The following is a 7342-nucleotide window of genomic DNA, read 5'->3' on the forward strand; positions in this document are numbered from 1 at the left end:
TACATGTTCAGTTCTTCGTGGGAGGGGGAGCCAGGAGCCAGAGTGGTGGGTGAGTCATGTGGAGGCAAATTTAGGCTCAGCACCAGCAGCCTGATCTGCCCAAGAATGGAACAGGTGACCCTGCCAGATGGTGACCTCATCGTCTCTACCAAAGTTCAAACCATTACTCAGGACAGTGAAGAGAGGGCTTCCCGCATGACCAGGGGGAACTGGGCTAAGGTCACGTCCTGTGCTGAGATGCTGATTCCACCATATCTATTTCAGCTCCACACTTATCCCCATTGTTCTGTGATTCCAGGGGTCTGAGCTGCAGGTGAGTCTCCAAGTCTTCTCCAGAGATCCCTTCATTCTGAGACTCTTGAGTCCGTGAGTCCACAAACGATTCTGTGATTCTGGGATTCTAGGATTCTGTGAAAGGGAGCAGATGCTCAGATTCTGTGATTCAAAGCTTTTATGAAAGCGTCTTGAAGCTCATGAAAGAAGTTCTGACTCCGAGATCCCATGTGTGACAGCTGCCATGGAGGGGACTGCAAGATCTGAAAATCCTCCGCCCGAGTGTGGGAAGGAAGGTTCCAGGGCCCTCTCCTCCTGTTTCGGCATCTGCAGGAGGACGTTGGGCCAAAGACCTCCAAGCTCCTCTCAGCATCAAAATGCAGGGTCCTGGTCACTGACTCCAGATTCCCCCCTCCCATGGCTCACCCCAGTCTCCCCCTCCCAGCACCTTCACGTCTGAGTGGGTTAAACGGGCCCTGAAGCCCCAGGTGATGAAGCTATGAGCTCAGCCCTTGGCATATGCATCCTGGCTGAACACATGGCTGCTGCCGGGGTTGCTGTTTTCCCAGCGTGTTAACTATGAGGAGTGAGACAGGACCTTTGCTGAGTGGAGTTTTCTGGTGAATCTCCCTTGGCACGAGCAGCTTGGGGACCAGGAGCCAGGAGCCCCCTGTCTTTTGTGTCTGTTTATTCTTCCGGTGGACTCGCCCTGCCCCACTGTGGAGGTCTTCTCCCATATTTCCCCACTTAATTGGCTGAATTATCAGTGGGCTCTGAGCAGCAGCTGTCCTGCCAGGTTAGCTCAGGCTTCTCTGGGAAGAAATTTGATTTCTGGGAAGGAGAGAAATGAGAGAACAGGCAGGGAGGGGCTGGAACTCTGGAAGAGACGGGATCAGTACTGAGTTCCCCGGGACATCCAGGGCGGCCCCCTGCCCACCCATCCCAACCTCAGCTGCTCTCGAGCAGGAAGGTTGGGGTCCAGGGGTGGCCTGTCGCAGAGAAGAAACCGGAGCCCAGAGCCCAGTAGACTTGGCCGTGGGGAGGGCACAAGCCACTCCCCTCTCACACCCCGAGAGGTGGGTCTTGTGGTCTCAGCCTACAGTCAAGGACAGGGCAGCTCTGAGAGGCTGCTCAGCTCCCCAGTGGGCGGCCAAGCTGGACTTACACCCAGTCTGCCTAGCCCCAAGCCAGGCCCTCTCCCATCTGGCCAGCTGTCCTGCTCAAGGTTCAGGGAGGACACCCTAGTGGGGACTGCAAGCAGGATGCTCTGCTGAGGATTGGGGTGGCGAGCTCTCAGTCTCTTCCCTACTGAAAGCCATGGGTCACTTCACCCAGAATAACTTCCCTGAGGAGCCAGGCACAGAGCGGCTCATGCTTATAATCCTGGCACTTTGGGAGGCTGAGGTGGGAGGATCACTTGAGCCCAGGACTTTGAAGATGCAGTGAGCCATGATCACATCAACGTACTACAAGCTGGTCAACAGAGTGAGAACTTTTCAAAAAAAAAAAAAAAGGAAGAAGAAGGAGAAGTGGAAGGAAGGAGGAAGAAGAAGGAGGAGGAGAAGGAGAATGAGGAAGGAGGAAAGAGGAGAAGGAAGAAGCAGGAGGAGAAGGAGAAGGAAGAAGGAGGAGAAGGAGCAAGGAGGAGAAGGAAGAAGGAGAAGGAGGAGGAGAAAGAGAAGGAGGAGGAGAAGAAGAAGAAAAGAAGAGAAGAAGAAGAAGAAGAACAAGAAGAAGAAGAAGAAGAAGAAGAAGAAGAAGAAGAAGAAGAAGAAGAAGAAGAAGAAGAAGAAGAAGAAGAAAGGAGAAAAAGAAGAAGAAGAAGAAGAAGAGGAGGAGGAGGAGGAGGAAGTCGTCCACTCCTAAGGATAACAGTGACACTACTAATAACAATGATAATGATCACACCAATCCCCACTACCCTGACTGGGCCGACCCTGTGCCAAGCTCCTCCCAGCACGCCACCCTCTTCGTCTCATCAACCCTCACTACAACCCTGTGAGCTGCTATGGCTCACCCCACGTCACAGATGAGGAAACTTAAGCTCGCAGAGGTGCAGCAACCTGCCCAAGGCCCTTCAGCCCCAGACAGAGCCAGGCTGGCCCCGGGTGTCTAACTCTGGGGCTCAGAGGCCTCCTCTGCGTCTCCCACACTGGAGAAGCTTCTCTGATACTTTCATGCTTTTCGCTGTCCCCACCCTTCCCTTATACAATGTTGACTCACTCGTCCCTTTAAACTGATTTGAAATGGGGCCCCGTTTTCCATTTGTCTCACTCTGAGCAACAATATCCATGAAATCAAGGCTTCAATCCACTAATTGCTTGTGGGCTTTTTCCTGATACTATTAAAATACATACATGACTGGGAAACTATGAAATATAAAATGTTTGTGCTTGCACAACCCATGGTCACCTCATATCCCAGTGAGTACACCCCACTCCCTGGGCAGCTTCAGCTGCTGTTGGAGAAGTGGCAGGATGCAAGAGAAGGTGGCATCCTGGGTGGACACGGCCTGGCCTCTACCAGCCCAACCCAGCCCAGGGCAAGGCCAGTTCCTCTCCTTCCTGGAGAGGCCCCATCCACACCTGCTGCTCCCAGGTGGGGTCTGGGCAAAGGAAACTCTATGGCAGCTGGAAGGGGCCAGCTGAGCACGGGCCTTGTGCGGGAAGGCCCACTGGGGGGATGGAAGGCTGTGATGACCCCAAGGGACCTGAGAATGGGACGCACACTGGGGTACTCACCACGTGCCCCTCCTTCTTCCCAGAGGAAGCCCCAGGCACCGAGGGGCAGGATTCCAGGCTCTGCACCACCCCAGGGAGTGAAGCCAAAGGGTGGCTTCTGTTCAAGTGCCAAGGGTCCTACCACGAACAAAGAGGAAACTGCAAGTGAAAATCTGACAATAAGAAAAAGGAACAGAAGCTTCCAGAAGAGCAGCCACATCCAAACCAGCCCTGGCAACCATGGCAGGGTGGGGAATAGGCAGAGAAGCTTCTGGGAAGGAGTAGCGGCTGTAGAGAAGGGCATGGGGAGTCCAGACACAGTACCAACCGGGGCAAGGACACCAGTCCAAGTCCCCTGAAGAGTACATGGGGGAACGAGAGGTTTTCCACTGGGGAAGAGAAGCATCAGGGGCCTCATGGGGCAGACAGGCCTGGGTTCAAGTCCCAGCCCTTCCCTTTACCACTGCAAGGGCTTGCTCTCAGAGCCTCATTTTCCCCCATCTGGAAGATGGGATCAAATAGTACCTGCATCCTGAAGCTGTTGTGAAGAACAGCAGTGTTTAGCATGCAGCTTCGTCTTGAATAGCAAGGGTGTCCAGCCCGTACTCTACACTTTGCACACATTCTCTCATTTCACAGTCTCCCCTAAATGAGGAGAATTATTCTTGCCATCTCCCAAGGGAGCAAACTGAGCCCCAGAGCTGCAGTCACATGACCACAGCCACAGGGCACTCCAGGGACAAGGCCCACCACACAAGGGCTTGGATGGCAGAGTCCGTGGTCTCTCCAAGGTGTTGGGGTTCCACCTGCGTTGGGGTTCCTCCAACACCACTGCTCAGTGTCTTCAGTATCCCCTGCCCCCACCAGGCTGCAGTCATTGGGCTCGCAAACAATTATACTCTGATTTGAGGACAAAGGACTTAGCCATTTGCAAATAGGAACAAGAGAGGATAAGGCACAGAAAGGTGCCTCCTGGGTGTGCCCCTTCTCAGCCCCCACTTCACTCCCAACACACAGGTCTTTGCTGCTGCCCCCTGAATTACAAAGGGTCTACACATACAAAGGCCAGGGAAAATGGAGGTGACCCTCACACAGACACACCAGAGTCATATGTGGAGGATGGCTCAGCTGGAAAAAGGGGTGTAGCCTTCTCTGACACCACAGACCCGTGGTTTGTCCTATGAGCAAGGTAATTGCCTACCTTGGGAGTTTTTGGGAAAAGGAGGTTAAAGAGTGAGATGCTACTGACATCCCTCAAGTGACAGGGGTGAAACCAGCTCTCTCTGACCAGGTCTGAGTCAATCCTAGTGCTGAGGACTGGAGGCTCCTCATTCCTGGACTCAGAGTCCCCGACGCCAGACTCTCCCATACCAGCCCCACACCTGCCATTCCAGGCCCAGCCTCTTCAAAACACACCACCCCAAAGCCGAAGGAGCCTTCACACTCACTCCATCCAGTCTCTGGGGCCCATTTCACAGGTAGGAAAACTGAAGCCCTGAAACTGCCACCAGACAGCGGCAAAGCAAAGAGGGAGTGAACACAGCAGAAACTTCTGAGATAACAGGCCTGACTCCAAATTCCAGCTCCCACTTCAGTGCCCAAGGCGGGGTCTCCTTTAACGTCTGGAAAATGTTCATCTCCCACCTCTCTGCATCTAGCCCAGGGTCCTGCACACATTTGTCTGCCCTAGTTCCTCTACCTGCAAAATGGTCTGTGTAAAAATGGATCACAGCAAAGTTTAAATTAGAAAATCCATGTAAAGCCCCTAGCAAATAGTAGGTACCCAAGAAGCAATAGGTGAGATCTTTTCAAAAAAAAAAAAGGAAGAAGAGGAAGAGGAAGAAGAAGAAGAGGAGGAGGAGGAGGAGGAGGAGGAGGAGGAGGAGGAGGAGGAGGAGGAGGAGGAGGAGGAGGAGGAGGGAGAAGCGTTTAGCATGCAGCTTCGTCTTGAACAGCGAGGGCGCCCAGCCGGTACTCTGCACTTTGCACACATCCCCTCATTTCAAAGTCTCCAAGCGAGGAGACTCATTCTCCCCATCTCCCCAAGAAGCAATAGGTGCTTCTTGGGTACCTACTATGCGCTAGAGTCTTACATTCTGAGCGCTCAATAGAGGACCAAGGCTGTCCTGACCCAAATCCCCAGATATTGCATCTGTGTGGGCAGAGCAGCCCCTGCCTACACCAGCATACCTGCTGCCATCTGAGCTCTGGTGGCTGAGTTTCCGAGCCACAAGGCAGCTCTGAAGAGGAGGCAGGTGCAGCCTCAGTCAGCAGGAAGCCCCTGAGAAGCTCCTGTCTCCTCCCCTATTAATTGCATTGGCATCTGGAACAGATGGGATGCTGGGACTTTCCCCCCATCTTTCACAGAGCTTTAAGCCAGGACATAAGCCATGTAATTAAAAGAAGAGAAATGCAAAATAATCTTCTTAGTGAGACTTAACCATCCTCCCTCCCTTGTATATCTATTAATGAACTGTAATTGCAAAGACAGACCCTTTATTGAAACCTGGTAATCAATTCACTATGGAGCAAAGAGGTTCCCAAGACCTAAAGATGATAAGAAGTGTATATTAATTAGCTCAGTTCTTTATCTGTATAAAAAATCAAGCAAACAAAAATATTGGCTGCAAAGCAATTTGCCATCTGCCAATAGACTCTGGCTGCCCTAGGGAGATGCTGGTTTCCTTTTTCCTGAAATTTGTTTATAACCTTCTGTTAATCAAACCTAGGGCAGAGAGAGATGTGGAAATTATATGGAGAGGACGGATTTCATGAGGAGCTGGAGCAGACACGGGAAGAATTGCGACGAACGAGCGGCAGGAACTTGGGTTGCAAGACCCCACGATGCCAGCCCTGCCTTGCTGGGAGCTTGGCAACAGAGCCCTTTCTGAATCAGCCCCTCACAGGGAGAACGTCATCCACAGGATGGCAGGTGCCCGAGGATGGCTGTTCCAGAAGATTCCATATAGGTCGGTCTCCCTGGAAGCAGAGCCTGAGACGGAGATGTGTGGGGGCGTGTGGGATTGCAGAGGGCATACCCTCAGGAGAACGGGAGTGACGGAAGCAGCAGAGGGCAGGCCAGAAGCCAGACCAGGGCAAGGGCTCCACGCGAGTTCACCCCCAGCCTGAGCCCACGGGGAGCTCTCTGGAACATCATCTGTGGCACCACACGGCTGTCCCGCCCTGGGCAGTGACATAGACTTTTTTGAACCCTGTGTCATTAGCTGAAAGTCACCGTGTGGGGAGAGTTTAACCTCTTAGCCTTTGCGAGGTGAGTCTGCAGTCGGCGCTCTTGAGCTGAGGTTAATACTCACTGCAGCCAGAGAGAATGGGTGACCTGGTCAGTCAGGAGGATCTGGGTGGGCAGCAGCTGTCACGCCTGTTATGGCTTGGGTTGTGTCCTCCAGATATTTATATGTCGAAAGCCTAATCCCTAGTACCTCAGAACGTGGCCACATTTGGAGATGGGGCCTTTATTTTACAAAGGCAATCAATTTAAAATGAGGTCACCCGGGTGGACCCCAATTCAATATAACTAGTGTCCTTGTAAAAAGGGGAAACCTGTACGCAAAGACACACATACCAAGAGAATGCCACGCGAAGACGAGGGCAGCAATGGGGTAACGCTTCTACAAGCCAAGGGACGCCAAAGATTGCCAGCCATCCCCGAGAAGCCAGGGGAAGACATGGAACGCATTCCTCCTCACAGCCCTCGGAAGGAACCCACAGTGCTGGCACCTTAACTGGGGCCTTCCAGCCTCCAGAACCGTGAGGGAGCACGACACATTCTGTCCCTGAAGCCCCTCGGTTTGTGACACTGCGTTACGGCAGCTCTCGCAAACTCATACAAAGCCCATCTGTGACTCCAGCCACCACCACCATCTGCTGATTCTGCCCACCCACCAGAAGGCTCGCCCCTGCCCTGGAGACACCCCCTCGGTCCTAGTGGGTCCGGCGGAAATCACCCCGCCCCGGATGGAGGGATAACCGGAACCCCGGGTCTAGCCAATCAGAGCCTTGCTTCCCCAGCCACAGTGATTGGTTCAGGCATGAGCACATGACCCAATCTGAGCCAATCAGGCTGAACTCCGGCCCTGTCCGTGGAATCGGAGACCACAGGGTGTGAGCCCGGAACCATGGGGCCATCTAGAGGAGGGAGCCTGTCTGTGTGTGAGGCTGGCATGGTAGAGACCCGAGCCAGGAATGGAGACCTGATGATATCATTTAATTAACTATAAGGCTTTTATTTCCCCCTATCATCCTGATTTCTATAAATGTATTTCATCCATGGTATAACTAAACTGTTTCAGATCAATTTTGGAACTTATAAATTTAAATACTACAAAAAA

The 7342-nt window shown here is 52.8% G+C and overlaps 1 long non-coding RNA gene across 1 annotated transcript; it reads right to left on the reverse strand.

The window, feature by feature from the left end:
• Positions 1 to 964: 964 nt before the first annotated feature.
• Positions 965 to 6769, reverse strand: LOC129471861 (uncharacterized). The gene is made up of 4 exons (XR_008653774.2): positions 6577 to 6769; positions 3519 to 3638; positions 3015 to 3152; positions 965 to 1104 (listed from the first exon to the last, which is right to left on the reverse strand). It is a non-coding gene; the product is annotated as an uncharacterized lncRNA (long non-coding RNA).
• Positions 6770 to 7342: the final 573 nt, after the last annotated feature.

Source organism: Symphalangus syndactylus, chromosome 22, assembly GCF_028878055.3.
Source record: "Symphalangus syndactylus isolate Jambi chromosome 22, NHGRI_mSymSyn1-v2.1_pri, whole genome shotgun sequence".
NCBI classification, from domain to species: domain Eukaryota; kingdom Metazoa; phylum Chordata; class Mammalia; order Primates; family Hylobatidae; genus Symphalangus; species Symphalangus syndactylus.